Source organism: Schistocerca piceifrons, chromosome X (assembly GCF_021461385.2).
Source record: "Schistocerca piceifrons isolate TAMUIC-IGC-003096 chromosome X, iqSchPice1.1, whole genome shotgun sequence".
Taxonomy (NCBI): domain Eukaryota; kingdom Metazoa; phylum Arthropoda; class Insecta; order Orthoptera; family Acrididae; genus Schistocerca; species Schistocerca piceifrons.
The window spans coordinates 758053858-758072244 of record NC_060149.1 but is presented as its reverse complement, the minus strand read 5'-3'; positions in this window follow the sequence as shown (position 1 = coordinate 758072244).

Here is an 18387-nt window from a genome sequence, read left to right as displayed (position 1 = left end):
CAGGTGTTTGTTGGCTGGAGGGACGTGAAAAGTCTTTGTAGGAGTATTCCTTCTGTTCTTTCCAGCCTGCTGGTTGTGGAACAGGTGATTTCGCCGAGTGAGGTGAAAATTTGGTGGCCGGTTGCACAGTTGGAGCAGAAAGAGATTGGGATGCTACCATGACAGGGCGATTTTACAACATCTTTTGTGGAACGAGATGCAGCAGGAATGGTATCGTTAACCGCCGGATGGTAAAATGCAGGGTTTCTGACTAGCCAATAACTTACGACTGACTGGGTAAGGTACTTTTTCCATCACCCAGATCTCCTGGACAGCCCACTCATCAAGATACGTGGGACAATCAAGGAAGGAGGGTGCGTGGTAGCCATTGGAATGATACAGCGAGGAGGAGGAGGAGGAGGAGGAGGAGGCAGACACTTGTTATTGTGAGCATCCATACCACAGGTTAAACATTTGGCCAGGTGTCGACAGGACAGTCGAGTGTCACCCAATGGACTTCAATGAAGCCTTAATCAAAGAGATAAGTTTGGATTTCTGCCTCAGACAGACCATCGATCAGCCTACTGTAAATAACACCAACGAAGAATTCAGTGTTCCACGGGCCTCGTCACAGTTGTGCTTAACAATCACAAGTAGTCTCCAAAAGTACAGTGCCTCTATGTCAACGAGAGCAGGATTTTACAGGGCCAGTGGTTGCATCAATACCTTTCTGAATAATGACTGAATTAATCGTTGCAAAAGACTGACGTCTTCAGTACACGAAACCACAAGGAACTGCAGTGCACCTGGGAGGGTCATTGAATTGTTAAGATTCTTTCAGTTTATGTTTTGTGTACTGAGATGATGACGTTGGCTAACTGAAGGAAATACCCCACGATTGCCAGCGTCTCTGATGGCACGCTCCTTCCAATTGTGGTGGCCCTCCTCAGAGGGGGGGCACGTCCACCTTAGGTGATTGTTCACACCTCCCAAATGCCTGACAGAGGGACCAATTGGCAATTTGGGATGGTGACAGCTCAGGCTATCAACCCTCCCTGTGCCCGGCCTGTACCAAGGGATAGGTGTGAACCCTACCTGTCGACCCGGGGATGGGAATTACACATTAGCCAGTCATCTGTTATGCATCAGATGCATGGGCCAGCCTTCAGGAGAGCGCAGAGAGGAAGAAGAAAAAGAGGATTCTCAAACACTGAAGTGGAGGAAAGATAGGAGAATGGGGAAAAAAACACAGTGGAATGACTGTTATGATATCAGGCTACTGAAAATGCAGGATACATTCCCAAAATTATCCCGTACATGCTCCGCAAGGGAGGGGAAAAAGAATAGCAAGTGGATAGACGTGCAGCACGAAAGGGAAAAGATGCTGCAAAGGCTGGGGCTTCGTGGTAGCCAAGCATGAAGTCACCAAAGAATGACGACACTCCTGGGGGGTGGGTGGGGGCGCATTGTGTTTTGGGGCTTCCTTCACAAACATTCAAATGGGTGCAATAACCCTCGTGATTCCACATCCCTTCATCCCTTCACGGGAGGTGTAGTGGACACATTACAAAACTGACAATTCAAAACAAGAGTTTTAACCTCTTGCCACTGAAGTTGAGACGTGATGCACAACAGATAAGGAACAAAATACAAAGACTGCATGAAACATTTGTGGAATTGCATTGGGAAGCAGAAAAAGGAGTATTAACAAAAATACAGGGAGAATACCAGCGGTTATGACTTCTGTACGAGAGACAGAGAGAACAGTTATATTAGGTAACGGACTTAGCACGACGAGCATTGGTGAGATTAACAAGGATGGGGTAACAGTTCAAATATCAGTGTAGTTCCCACTGTTGAGTGGGGATACACGGTTCATCTGCGCTCAGTGAAATGGAGAGCCATAGGACAATTTGTATTGGTAAAGCAGAGGAAGTGTCACTAGTCTTAGACCGGAAGGAAACCTACGTACTGATGTTGGCATACAATCGTGCCGAAGAGGGAACGGTACAGTATGTCTGAAGAGGTGGGTTCAGGCTAGTGTGCTGGCATGTGAAATACAACTACTTTCAGAGGAGCCAGAAGTAGCCAGATGTCAGAAGGGAGCACTAACATTGCACCCATATTTTCCAAAATTAGGTTCACTATGTATTTTCCCCCACAGGTGGCAACAGTGAACTGCTAAGAGCAAGAAAGGCCGAAGGGAATCACAAGGTTAGAGTTACAGGACGACGGAATGCTAGTCAATGGTATGTAGCAGGGACAATGTTTCGGCTTCCAGCTACTATCACTGGAATAACGATGAGAAATCTGACCCAGCATTTATTGTATTGGCTGGAGATACAGCCAGACATGTTGACTACTAAGAACCTAACCTTTCTGAATGAAACACCCAGGATCTCCTCAATTCATTAGATGAGTTGACAGCATCACAAGGAGGACAGACAGCCACTGAACACATGGCACAGTATGTATGGGAGCATCGCAATAAGCAACACCACAGTGTTTTAACTACATCAGTTTCTAGTGTTGTATTGATTCTGACAGCATTTTCTGTTCTCTATATCTACCTTAAATAGAAACCCAAACACCAACCTTGAACTGAGAAGTACATCAAACACCAATCAACTGGATAACTGGTAGCAATTAAGGATTACCCAAGTAAGATAGAAGTACAACCTACTTTTTAAATGACAAGGAATAAGTGTGATTGCTAATTGTAAAATGTTTGAGAGAATGTGTTAAGATGCGAGAAAGGGATCAAATGATTGTACTAGTTTGTAAATAACTCAGTGGGAAGACATTTTCGTGGGGGCACAAGATTGTCCAGAGGACTGACCTTAGTTAAGATGTTTCACCATTAAGAATATGGTCAATGAACTTGTGATTTAGACCAGACTAGAATAAGGAAGAAACAAAGTGTCCCACATACAAAGGTCATTTTGTGAATATATATCAAGAGTTACAGAAGCACTTTAAACAAAATCTGGGGCATACTTTTTAAAGGAGGGGGGTGTGTGGCACCACAAAATATTGTACTTGGTGTAGCCAGGTAAAAATTAAGACACCTTCCCTGGTATTGCAAGAAGCCATAGAAAGCACGAGTGTTAAGCAATGCCCTAGTCTGACGCCAATTCTGTAAAACGACAACATATGGAGAGACGTGGCAGCACTCTGTTGATCACAAACTATGAAGAAAAAAAAACTTGTTCAGAGTGTAAGAACATTCATTCAGGGATCTGACAAAGCAGAAGATGTTAGCCAGTGCCTCCAAAGAGTGAAGTTGGTTAATATTACCTCTCTGGTTATGTTCCTTCAGGAGATGACAAAACAAGAATGGCAGAACGAATTTATTTATCACCAGTCGAAAGTGGTGTCAGGCTACTACGGTTTGTTGCCTTTTCCAGGCTTGGGGTGCCGCTGTCTGAAGTGACCAGCAGACTCTCGTAGTCCCTTCACCGCCCCTGTATCGGATCCCTATTCTCAGATGTTCCCAGACATGCTAAGTCTACTGACACCCAGCTACGAAAAGCAATCTATGTTGATCTGCTGTCTACTCATCTAACAGTCTGCAAGCTTCTACAGAATCACAAATCCCATCCTGGGAACTCTACTACTGCTAGTCACAGTGCCACTATTCGTGCCGTGTCTGATGTAACAATATTAGTGCCTCTCTTCCGGCGGGTTTCCTGGTGGCCTACAGTATGAGCGTGGAGACTTGCAGCCAGACTTCCACCATTGCAAGGGTAAGTGGGCTTCCTGTTACCCACTTCTGCTTCTGTTGGCAGACTCCAATGCTGGGGGTTGCATCTCCTGTTTTGGGAGCCGCAACGTGGTCTGGTACGTCTCTGCGAACCCTGTGCCGAGATGTTCTGCTACAACTAGGCAGTGCAGCAGACAAGCAGGAGAATGACCTGCTGCTTCTGACATCAATCACCACGACAATACTGGCCATGAGCTGACAATAGCATCCCTCGACTGGGCGCGTACTGCTCGACCTACAAGCACTATTGGCCTGGAGCAAAGTCCCGACTACTGTTGTTCTCTGAATAACAAATGTTAACGTTGTCAATACTGTTTTCGTAACATCCCAAAAGGAATCTGCCAGGTATCCACTCACCTCACAGCTGCTCACCCTGACCTGGGTGACTAATAATGACCTTCTGACCTTGATCTACCCATCACTGACAGGGACCTCATCAGTCGACCAATGTGGTCATTACAATATGCACTGGTACTGCCCACTTAAAACTCTACAGATATTCCCCTTGGATGCTGTTGAGCCATTACAATCATCGTTACCATTATTTCAACTCTCAATTTGGGGGGGGGGGTGCTAATGCCAGAAAATGCTAGAATTGTATTGGAATCCCAGTAGTGCAGTGACATTTGAATCCTAGTAGTGCAGTGAAGTTCGCTGTGATTAATGTATATTCTACTTGTGTGTGTTCCTTGTGTTAGTTATATTAGTTATTAATTTCTATACTCTATATAGTGTTAAGAATGTAGGTTGCAGTAGGTACTGGGAGATTAAGCTTGCGCAGGATAGAATAGCATGGAGAGCTGCATCAAACCAGTCTCTGGACTGAAGACTACAACAACAAAAAAAACATATAGTGTTAATATAAAATGAACACTCCTTGGGTCCATCTGCATCACCACTAATTCAAAGGGACAATCTGGCAGGAGCAGTATGATTTTGCAAAACAGACTTATGATGTAGCTGTGTACACAGAGTGGGGACTCACTTTGTTACTGTTCAGTTTACAGACACATTATAGCATCAACATTATGCTGAATTTAATTTCACCTTTGCCTGTTATGTGCCACAATCTGCACAAAATCCCAGCTCCTAAAAAACATTTCTGCCACATTACAATTTGGTGACTATTGCACATCGCTCTTTTGAAGAGCTTCCATTCAAAAAATTTGAAGTTCAAGAGCAGTGCAGGAAATATTCACTGAATTTAAGAGATTTAAGAGACTGTGTCAAGAAGTAAAGTCACACAAAAGACCACGCATTGTTTAATACTTGGCTCATCCAGTTTTGCATTGATCCTCCCATATAATATTCTCCACAACTGTGGACTGAGAAAAGTGTGAGCAAATTTAAAGTAACTAACTGTGGCAATATACAACATGACTGTTTGTGCAGTTATCACTTTTACAGCCACACAGTAAATACATGCAGTATTGCAAATTTCAACAATACAGCAAAGCCTACCAATTATTTCTGATAATACCTAGCGTAAACAGCTACAATCGAATATGCATTCCCAGGTTATAAGCCCAGGTAAACAAAACCAAATGATTCATTATGAACTGGCTGAGAATGCAGATAATTTTTAGTTCCTTTCTATAGTTCCACTGGACTGACCATTCACAGTAAGATACCTGCTTTCTGGTGTGTTCCAATTTTTTTCCCCCTAAACAGTATTGGATGAGTAAGCAGTACATTTCACGACAATTTCAACAAAGCAATAGAAAAACATCTGCAAATTTTAGCACTGTATTACAGTATAAGCAAACTGCACAACCACTTCAAATACTGTAACATGGCAGTAATTACTAAATTTGTCAAACATTTATCAGAGCTGGTTAGAATGGGACATGGGCAGCACTGGGATTTCAAATCCAGCCTCACCATTGGCGAATCAACACTTTCAATATTCTCTCAATGAATAGCAATCTGTAATTTGTTTTATACACTAGTAGTTTCATATGCCCTTTTACCTGAAACTGCTTCTTATATGAGTATTTGGAAACTGAACTCAGGAATTTATCAACAATATGTTTCAAGGCAGTCCATTCATCCTCATTTACAGACTATCGTAAGACATTGTGTATAATAATAATCTTCTATAGATACACAATTTCACTTCTGTTTTCTAAGGAAAGTATTTATTGATAAACTACAAAGCAAGGGACTGTCTGTAAGTGCTGCTTAAATTGTTTATTGAGATTCTCATGTGCAGTATAAACAGAAACAGTCTATCACATATACCAAACACACAGAAAAAAATAAATGATGTTCCAATAAACTCATCAAATGTACAATATGCTAAAATGTCCGTAAGGGAGGAAAAGTTAAAAGACAATTGTTGGAAACACATTCCATGATCTCATCTATTCATTACATGCAAAATTGTTAATATATTGTAGTTTCCAAAAATCAAGAAATATGCCATCTATTCAAGTGCCACAACCTACAACCACTGCACAATTTTTGACATGAAAAGAGCAAGTAACATTTTTTAATCTCTGTGAAGATACTTAAAAGGACCAAAAATTATGATTTAATGTCCTCTCAAGGGCAAAGTCATCAGAGTAGGAACAAAAGCTTGGATTGGTTGGGGGGGGGGGGGGGGGGGAGGAAATCAGCAATCAGCAGTGTCCTTTTCAAAGGAACCATCCTGAGATTTGTCTTAAGAGATTTAGGGAAGCCACAGAAAATAAAACTCTGGATGGCCATATGGGGATTTGAAAAACTGACCTCTTGAATGTCAGACCACCATATTAGCCACTTTTTCCCCCTGCTAGCTCAGATATTTAAAGAAAATTTGTTTAACTTCTTTTTTCTATAAAATACTTATAAAGGTTGGCCCACAGGAAATAGTATATCTTCAATTGGCCACCCTGCAAAGGTGTAGATTATTCACACCATCTACTGGATCTAATCAGGTCCACATCATATGCCATTCAGTTCAGTATGGAACGCTGGCCAGTGCATATGCATACTGAGGCAATAGGGGAGTTATGTCACGTGCAGAGCATTGCAGCAGTCTATGCTCCATGGTAGAGTCTGCCTTTTCCATGTTCCAGACAGATGAAACAATGGTGTAAGACAGACTGTGGAGCCAGTGTGAAACATAAGGGACCTGAAATGACAATCTGAATGCCAGTAAATATCCAATGATTTCATGCAGCTCTGCAACAAAGCCCACAGTGATCAGTCTGTCACCATTCCAGACCATCACAGATCCTTCACACGTCTTTGCTGGGGATTGTGAAATAGGATTTGAAGTTTCCTCCTTATAAGATGCAAGTGGCTCAACAGTTACAGCGGGGAGATAAAAGTGAGTTGGTACAATTTCCACGCAATGTTACTGGATAGAATTGACCAGTAAGAGGTATTTCTGATGAATCTCGTGATGTTTGATGAAGCAAACTTTCATTTGAATAGGTTTTATCAATAAATCAATCTTTCAATATTACTCTAGACACAAATCTGTAGCTCATTCATGAAAAGTTGCAGGATAGCTCACATGTCATCATCTGGTGTGCTTTTTGACAGTTCACTGGAATCATTGGGCCATATTTTTTTGAAGACAACAACAATGGGAAGTCAGTACGTGTCAGTTCTGAGCAGTATGCGGCCTTTATCAATAATTTCTTCAGTCCACACAGTGCAGGGAAGTTTTCATCTAAACACAATATGGTTTGAGAAAGATGAGGCTTTTAACTCAATTACTAAACTGAGGTGCCACTTTCCACATCGATTACTATTATGATTCAGTGTTATCCCATGGCTAGTGAGAGCACCTGATCTTTCGGCAGCAAATTTTTTTCTGTGGGATCATCTTAAGAAAAAAGCTTTTTTCATGGCTCCACAATACTGATCAATTGAAAGCCATGATACATAAAGAGACAGAGAAAATTCTTCAAGAAATAGTTGAGAATTCAACAAGGACCTTCCACAAACCTCTTTAGCAATGTATCACCAATGATGTACATTTTATGAAATAAACTTTTGTTTGGCTTTTCAATAATGGTAACGTGTGTAGAACAGTTACCTATAAGTTATACTGGTCTAAATATAAGCTAAACTTCGTAATAACCAAATGAAAAGTACTACTTCCTGAGGGCAACCCTGTATTGGAACAATTTATTAAGCACTTCTGTGATGTTCTTGGTATGGTTAAACAAATCTAAATTGTAAACCTCTTATTTGAATCTCATCCATTAACCCAACTTGGTAAGGACACCAAATTGCCAAAGAATTGGTCAAATGAAGGTTTCATAGGTGAGCTCCTTTGTGAATAAATTGCACTTCCTACAAATCCTTTCAACAAATAAAAGCCTGGCTGGCATCTGATTTCCCCAAAGTCAGATTTTTGTGTCTATTCCACCTTATATCACTAAGCACATGAACTCTACATCCTGATTTCTATGACTGATCACTGATTGGGTACTCAAACATTATTATACTTTTCATTTATCTAGAAGCACAATATTAGATTTATTTATACTGACAGTCAGTAATCAGTCTTTGCACCAAGTACTGATAAATTACAAGTCTTTCTGGAATTTGTAACAATTTTCTAATGTCAGTATTATCTGGCACAACATAACACAATAAAGTGAACAGTAATCCTACTGAAACTTCTTGGTGGATTAAAACTGTGTGCCAAATTAAGATCTGAACTGGTAGGAACCTTTGCCTTTTACCTTTTATGGGTAAATGCTCTACCAAGGGAGTTATCCAGAAACGACTTGCAACACCCCCCCCCCCCCCCCCCCCCCCACAGTTCTAATAATATTCCTACTGCACTTCCGTTCAGTACACAGGATGCTACTTTATTTCTATATGTGGATCCCTTTACTAACAACATAGTGGACTCTCATTTGCAAGCAAGTCTTCAATCCTGCTTCATGCCTGTTCCGATATTTTAAAAGCATATAGCTTATTTACTATGCAACAGTGTAGAACTGCGCAGCACATCTGATCACAAGGTTTTCCTGAAATGAAAATTATTTAATTGTGACAAATCAAAAGTTGAAACTCATGCTTTCAATTTTCTCGCCCATATAGACAGGAAATCGAATTCGAGCTACTAGGTGCCACCCCCAGACACTCCTACATTGCTGTAGGATAGGCACGGGTAACCTGCGGGCCTAATTCACATAATTACTTAAGCTCACAGACCACTTTTCAAGTGATGCAATAGTAGTGCTTCAGGTGCAGGAAGTGACAACTGTAGCACCTGTGACAATGTTTATGGGAGTGACACACCACTATGAATGGCACCCTGCTGCCATTTAAATCAGCACATTTCCTGAGTAGTCAGTAGTTTTCATGTCATTGTCACCTGTTACCAATGTTTACAATCCATCAATGTGTAACACAGATGTAGGCAGTACGCAATAAGTAACATGTGGGGGGAGTCAGCGGTGGTATAATTGCATTATGCATGTGCAGAGTAAGCAAAACTGACAGTGGTCTGTGTCACGAGTTGCAAACCCGAGGCAAGGTGAGCATCAGCAGAAATATCCAAAAATAGGTCTTGGATGGAGTACAATGTGAGTGCCTCACACTCTCCCCAAAAATTTCTTCTGCAGGTCAAACTGAAACCAATGATGGGCCGAATCCGGCCTGCAGGCAACTGGTTGCCCACCTATCCTATACATCATCAGTACTATTGTCAGTTCTCGAACAGCCAATCACATAAAATTCAAGAAAGGAAAAAGCATTGCAGCATATGCAATAACCAGTATCACAAGAATAAATTTCAGATCACTCCAACTTCTTCAATAGATACCAGGATTTTAACTCTCAAGAGTAAGAATTTTTCATAAGGATGATAGTATTTCAAGCAAAATATTAAAAGCATGTACTTCAGTTACAGCTGATGTTTACATCCATATTTTTAATGCATCACTTTCACAAGGTATCTTTCAAGACCAGCCAAAGCCCAACAATATTAGAACACTTTCTAAGAAAGGTAATAGGACAGACGTTAATAACTAATGACTAATTTCACTATGAACTTCATTTTCTAAAGTTGCTGCAAAAGGTAATGTATTGAAGAATGGTCATGCCTATCTACAAATATACTGTCAGTCAAAATTTGAATGCCAGATGAGTCTCTCCACTAAATATGGCATCTACCGTTTCACTGACCACATACTGAAATATCTGACTGGCGAGTCAATACCTACCAGGACGTTCTTGTGATGTATGTATGACATTTGATTTTGTAAATCACAACATTGTTTTGGATAAACCTAAAAAGTTCAGTTTTCAAGGTACAATGCTTTAAGTGGTTGAATTTATACTGCACTGACAGGAAAAAAATGGCCATGTTAGATAGCTCACGAAGTTTTAATGATGAATCTCCCCCTGAGTGTGGACAAATTATTACAGGCATTCCATAGAGTTCAATTCTGGGAAAACTCCTGTTCATGATATGTATAAATGATCTTCCACCTTACAGTAATAAAGCAGAAATGGTGTTCTTTGATGATAATGCAACAATCACAATCAAGACCTTCAGAGGTGTGACAACAGACTGATCAATAAAAGAAATGCTAAAAAATATTGATTCTCGGAATATTACTTAGAAAACATACACTTCACTGAAATCTCTACAAGGCAAGATATATCACCAGCAACAATAATTGAGCACTGGGAGATGGGAAGCATGTAAAATCAATTGTTCAAAATTCCTAGGTGCATATATAGACCAAAACTTGAATAGAAAATCACATATTACAGATTTCTTAAAATGCTTGAATTCAGCAACATTTTCTCTACATGTAATTGCTGATTTTTTTAATGATAGCATTAAAAAACCAGCTTACTTTGCACACTGTCATTCATTGATGTGACTGGAAATAGTTTTTTGAGGCAATTCTACACACAGACACTAAGTATTCATCATACAGAAATATTCTGTAAGGATATCTGGTGGTCATCCTCAAACTTCATGAAGGCAATTGTTTAAAAATTTAGGCATCCTAACAACCTCTCTTATGAAGTTTGTTGTGAGGCATCAGGCACAATTTAAAAATAGTAGTATTGTTTGTAAGTCTAACACTTGGAACAAAAATTGCCTCCACTATTCACAACTTAACTTACTCAGCTGTAAAAATATTTGAAAACATCACCTACAAATTAAGGGTGCAGGCACATAATAAAAGTTTTAAAAACAACTGAAATAATTTCTGTTTGACAACTCCTCCTACTCAATGGATTAATTTATATAAAGTTAGTATCTGTATGTTGTTGGGTTCTACTTACCTAATTTTGTTCTAGACTAACACAGCAATATATTCAGTAATATTACTTCTACCAGATTTGATCATGTCCGTGTAATTTTTTTTTTAAATAAAAAGTCTTGATCATTTAAAATGAAGCAGATTTTAGCCACCAAATATTAAAATGAAGATGTAACTTGATACATTATTAATGAAATGAGCATAAAGTCTCTGGTATCTATCTTGGAATAACTAAAAACCTGTAACTTTGACTACTTCCAGAATTCACTGAACATACACTCACTCAAACAGAAACAACTACTGAAATTCACCAAAACAGGTAAGCAAGTTCCCAAAATGTCTCCTTAATACCTTGGTATGACAAACTGTAAGATGTAAACAAACTCTAGTCAACACATATCTGTCAGATTTAAAGCTCTCGTGCTTTCTTTAGTACTGCTCATGCTCATGCTTATGCTCGCTTTACCAATAATACCACAACAATGATAAGGAAACAGATCAGCCACTCACATTAGTATAGGGTTCATATTGTTTTCTAGATCTTTCCTCCATGTTGGGATTCAGGTGACGCCATCAACTCCATTAAAAAATTTAGGACACTTGTGGATCTCCACTGCTTTCTTGATAAATGAATCCCAGTAACACAAGGTGTGTGCCAGGATTTCAGTGTTGTCAAATAATAATTTGTGTGTGTTGGTAACACCATGCTTTGCAATGAATGGTTTCTCACAACGTCTTAGTTATACATTTTGGAGTGTTTCTTGCACTGTTCATTAATAATGTGATTACACTGTTGTAATAATTCACTCCAAACTCACATGATATATTGTAAACCACATGCCTCAAAGACCTAGGACATCTTACTAGGTACAATCCATACTTTTAGAAACTGGATTAAAGATGGGTTATTTTTAAGTATAGTTTTCACTTCACCTCTCAGTTCGATGAGATGACTTTACTTTCCAGACTTAGGACTTTGTCAACCTCAGTTTATAAGATACACATCAAATTAATTTGGTAAAGATTTCAATATTATATTTTTGACTAATTTACAGCAAAAATAACATTAATAAACTTCCAATCTGATAAAGATGTCACACTTTGCAACTAGAGCGTGGGGAAATAGTCGCAGGATCATACGTATTGTTTTCAATAGCTTGTCTTCAAATTGAGAAGCACACTGTGATCAAATTTAGTAATGGCCTGTCAGATAATGATGCACAAAAATCAACATTCAAATTAATTTTATTTATTTTATTTACATGTCAAGTTCCATAGGACCAAACTGAGGAGAAAATCTCCCAGGTCATGGACCATGCCAGTACATGAAATTACAACATAAAAGTAATAATAGATAAAAATAAAATGTATATGAACCCAAAAAAAGTCTATCCATAAATTTAAGTAAATGCAATCTACAATACAACAAGAACTTACCCCAAAATATACCACCATATGATACAAGCGAATGAAAATAAGCAAAGTAGACTAATTTTTGTGTCGAATGATCGCTCACTTCAGATATTGTTCCAATAGTAAAAATGGCAGCATTAAGTCTTTGAACAAGATCCTAAATGTGGGCTTCCCACGACAGTTTACTATCTATCTGAGCACCTAGAAATTTTAACTGTTCAGTTTCACTAAATATGCCCACTCTGTGAAATTAAAATGTCAGGTTTTGTTGAATTGTGTGTTAGAAACTGTAAAAACTGAGTCTTACTGTGATTTGGAGTTAATTTATTTTCTACAAGCCATGAACTTAGGTCAATGTTGGACACAACATCCTTTACTACCAAGCTAGCGTCATCAGCAAACAGAAATATTTTAGAGTTACCCATAATACTAGACGGCATATCATTTATATAAATAAGGAACAGGAGTGGCCCCAACACTGAAACAGACTCACATTCCACAACAGCAAACAACAGATTTAGAGATACGGGTCCTATTGCAACATAGGCATTTAAATCTAATACTGCAGAGCATATCTGGCAAGAGCTCTACAAAAATACAGGATAAAACAATTCATTGCATCAACACAGTAAGTAGACCTCTAAACATAATTAAAACTATAATGCAAGTAGTGAAAGAAGTTTAACAATAGTAGGTGGCTGCTCATCATATTACATCTCATCATGGTTCGTGTTTTGAGACAGCCTTCTTTTCTGCAGCTACCCAACAAAAGCATGAACATTTAATCAGTTATTAAAATAGTGGAAAGACTCATCTGTAAATAAAAAGTATCAATTAGGCTGGAAATGACCTGTACAAATTATGTTAGAGGTACTCTGTCTCAAAGACATGCTGAACAGGGGACTCAATCACTTTATAACTTATGTAGACAATATCAAGGCAATTTTCTTTCTATCAGTAATTTTTTTTTTTTTTGTTCTCCGGAGAAGAAAATGTTTATGAAAAAAGGAACATATGGCCAAGGACGGCAATCCATCTCATGGTGGAGTCGTGCTGCTTATTCGTGATGACATTCGTAGTCAAACCCTCTCACTCACCATCCGGCTGCAAGCTGTTGCAGTCCGCATTATCCTTCCTCGCTTCACCTTTTCTCTTTGTACCGCCTAAATCCCTGTCATTCGGTTTCAGCAGGGCAGACTTCCTCTAGCTCGTTGGGAAAGTCCCAAATCTTTTTGCTGCTCAGTGACTTTGATGCGCATCACCCCCTTTGCAGCTCTTTGTGAACCTGTTCGTAAAGTGCCCTCTCCGCTGACCTTCTCGATCAACTCAACCTCTTCTGCCTTAACACTGGAGCACCAACGTTCCTTTCAGACTCAACACACTCTTATTCTCATTTGGACCTCTCATTCTGCACTGCCCAGCTTGCCCGTCGTCTCGAGTGGTGTGTTCCCTTTTAGACATACTTGAGCAACCATTTCACCACATCCTATCTGCCGACTCCTCCCTCATCTACTTACTAAATTAATTGGCAGCTTTCAAAGGCAGACTGGAGGCTTTACTCCTCCCTGGTGACCTTTGACAAACGACATTTCCCCAGTTGTGATGACCTTACAAACGTTATCCTTACCGCTGCAGAATGTTCCATTCCTCACACTTCCACTTTACCACATCATGTCACAGTCCTTGGTGGACTGACGCGTACCGTGACAATTCATGTGCAGACACACACTCTCAGCGTTTTTAAAACTGGAGAACTGCATTTGATGTGAACAGTCGCGTGCGCAGTGTCATCACCCTCTTTGGGATGCCAAAGGAGCTAGCTGGATTTCATTTACTAATTCTTTTAACAGTTCCGCTCTGTCTTCCATTGTGTGGGCTAAATTCCAACGACTCTCTGGGCCCAAGGTCAATTCACCAATTTCTGGCCTGATCGGAGCAGATGATGTCATTGTGGAACCCATTGCTATATCCACCACCTAGGGCCACTATTTCGCAAATATTTCAAGCTCCACCCATTACCGCCCTACCTTCCTCCATTGGAAACAAATGGAGGAGGCTTGGGTAATACCCTTCTCCTCTTAGAATTTTAAATGCTACAATGCAGCCTTTCCTATGTGGGAGCTGATCACTCTCACTGTATCCCTATCTTTCACCCCACAGCTGGATGATGTTCGCATTCAGATGTTGCAGCACCTTTCTCTTGCGGGCTAACATTTTCTGCTTAATACATACAACCACATCTGGGTAGATGGCATGCTCCCCAGATGCTGGTATGAAGCCTTCATCATACCCATTCCTCAGCCCAGTAAGGACAAAGACCTTCCTTCTAGCTACCACCCCATTTCCCTCACTAGCTATGTTTGCAAGGTTTAGAACATATGATTAATGCCCGGGTGGTATGGTGACTCAAGTCTCGCAAATTACTAATGACTGCACAGTGTGGATTTCAGGCGTGCCATTCTGAAGTTGACCATCTCACCACTTTGGCAACCCAAGTCATGAACAGTTTTCTGCAACAATAACTGACTGTGGACGTGCTTTTTGATCTGGAGAAATCCTTCGGCACCAGCTAGAGGACCGGTACCCTCTGTACTCTTTACATGTGGGGCTTTCCAGTCTGCCTGCCACGTTTCCTTCAGGAATTTTTAAAAGACAGACTTCTCAAAGCACGTGTGGAATGTGACTTGTAGGACACTTTTATCCATGAAAATTGGATGCCTCAGGGGTCCATCCTGACATTCGTTGTCCTTGCTATTGCCATTGACCCTATTATGGCCTGTCTCCCGCTGGGTATTTCCGGGTCCCTTTTTGTTGACGATTTTGCCACCTATTGCAGTTCCCCATGGACTTGTCTCCTTGAGCGAAGTCTTCAGCATTGTCTCATTGTCTTTACTCATGCAGCGTCAACAATGGCTTTCGCTTTTCCACTGACAAAACCATTTGTATGAATTTCTGGCTGCACAATGGGTTTCTTCCACCTTCTTTATACCGGGTGATCAAAAAGTCAGTATAAATTCGAAAACTTAATAAACCATGAAATAATGTGGATAGAGAGGTAAAAATTGACACACATGCTTGGAATGACATGGGGTTTTATTAGAACCGAAGAAAAAAAAAAACCATTTTGCTAGACGCGTGAAAGATCTCTTGTGCGCGTCGTTTGATGATGATCGTTTGCTCAGCTGCCACTTTCGTCATGCTTGGCCTCCCAGGTCCCCAGACCTCAGTCCATGCGATTATTGGCTTTGGGGTTACCTGAAGTCGCAAGTGTATCGTGATCGACCGACATCTCTAGGGATGCTGAAAGACCACATCCGACGCCAATGCCCCGCCATAACTCCGGACATGCTTTGTAGTGCTGTTCACATTATTCCTCGACTACAGCTATTGTTGAGGAATGATGGTGGACATATTGAGCATTTCCTGTAAAGATCATCATCTATGATTTGTCTTACTTTGTTATGCTAATTATTGCTATTCTGATCAGATGAAGCGCCATCTGTCTGACATTTTTTGAACTTTTGGTTTTTTTTTTTTTTTTCTAATAAAACCCCATGTCATTCCAAGTATGTGTGTCAATTTGTACCTCTCTATCTACATTATTCCGTGATTTATTCAGTTCTCAAATTTATACTGACTTTTTGATCACCCGGTCTTGGGCCTGTTGCTCTACCGTTTGTTGAAACTACGAAATTCCTGCGGCTCATGATTGATAGAAACTTTCTTGGTCCTCCCACATGTCTTACCTGGCTGCCCGCTGTACCCTGTCCGTCAGTGTTCTACGGGTCCTCAGTGGTACTTCCTGGGGAGTGGTCTGGACCACCCTCCTCCGTTTGTACAGATCCCTTGGCCTTTTGAAAGTAGACTATGGATGCTCCGTTTATGCATCTGCACATCCATCCATCTTACACTGTCTAAATACAATCTACCACCATCAAATCCATGTGGCCACTGGCACCTTTTACACCGGCCCAGTTGAAAGTCTCTATGCAGAAGCTGCCTCACTACTGCGGTCACAACGACATGATGTTCTCCTCAGCAGATACACATGCCATTTGTCTGCCATACCTGGCCACTCATCTTATGTCGCCTCCTTCAACGGCTTATTTGACCGCCAGTAGGTGTGTCCCTCTTCTCCGTTACCTCCTGGAGTTCACTTTTGGTTACTGCTCCAGCAGCCTGACTTCACGCTATCTGCCACTTTCCCGAAGGATGTGTACCCTTCACCACCCTGACTTTCTGTGGTGGCCCATGTTCACCTTGAACTTGATTCGCTTCCTTAGGAAACTTCTCCAGATTCGATCTATCGGTGTAAGTTTCTCAACCTTTGCACGGAACTTAGTGATACTACCTTTGTGTACACTGTTGGCTCTCTGAATGACCATGGTGTCTGGTATGCCTGATCATTGCCACCGACCATTTTCGATATCTGCTTCCAGAACACTGCTCAGTATTAACAGCAGAGCTCTTTGCTCTGTATCAGGCCACACGGTACATCCAGAGACACAGGCTTTTCAATTTCGTCATCTGCTCGGATTCTCTCAGTGATTTTCAGAGCCTCTGTATGCTGTACACTGTCTATCCCTTAGTGCAACAGGTCAAAGAAAGCTTCCACTTGCTCTGTCTTGATGGATGGTCTGACAGGAAACAAAGCTGCTGACACTGTTGCCAAGGCTGCTGACACTGTTGCCAAGTCTGCAGTCCTCCTACATCATCCAGCTAGTTCTTCCATTCCTTCCGATGATCTCCATGTTGTCTTTTATCAGAAGGTGGTGTCACTTTGACATTAAAATTGGTCTTCCATTCATGGGAACAAACTCCAGGGAATGAAACATCTCCCAGAAGCTTGGCCGATCTCCTCTCTCAGCCCTTTCGCCGCAAGGAGCTGATTTTAGCTAGGTTACGTACTGGGTACTGTCTTTTTACCCATCGTCATTTGTCAAGTGGTGACCCACCATCACTTTGTGCTAACTGTCATCAACCTTTGACCATTAGCTGTTTCCTGACCAAATGTCTCTCTTTTAACCACTTACGTTCTACTGTATGTTTGCTGTCTGAGTTATCGGTCGTTTTATCAAACGGCACATTGGATGTTGATTGTGTTTTACTTTTCATCCATCATAGCAATATAGCGAACGACATTTAATATTTAATTCATGGTCTTCATAGTCTCTATGACATATTTCGTGTACCTTTCTCCAAGAGTAAGTCCTTGTTTTGCCTGCCTTTCCTTCCGTTGATTGGGCTTAACGTGCAGTCACATTTAACTCCTTTTTCATCTTGGTGTTCAAAGGTTCTGACATGGGCGTGTATGACTTTAGTATGTTGTTGAAGTTACAGTTTGTATGCGGGACAGGAGTGCCAACAGAAATTATTTCTTTTTTCTCTTTTTGCAAGTAGTTTGTAACAACTGTTCACAGCTTGTGACTGGTGGATTACTATTCTAAATAATCTGTTCTTAATTATGACTACAATAAAAACACCACCATTCTTATTTAATTAATGATGACATTATAACATCTAACAATGGAAAATCCAGGATGGAATAATGTCAGTATTATGAAAAAGATAGATTGCCAATCACCATATAGCAGAGATTTTGAGTCGCAATCTGGTCTCGACAACCAGAGACTGTGTGTGACTGACTCTCTCTCTCTCTCTCTCTCTCTCTCTCTCTCTCTCTCTCTCTCTCTCTCTCTATCTCTGTGTGTGTGTGTGTGTGTGTGTGTGTGTGTGTGTGTGTGTGTGTGTGTGTGTGTGTGTGAAAACTTACTTGTTTGACAGTCTTTTAATTATGCCTATCTGCAATTCAACATTTCTGCTACATGGAGAGTAGCACTCTATCCCTTTCATAATACTGACATGGTTTTATGTATTTTAGGTATGCTAGATTCACAATTTCTGACTCATGATGATGACCTATTCAATCGGCAGTTTATATTTCAGAATATAACATTCTTAAGAGGAGTTGGTTGGTTGACTGGATGATTAAAGGGA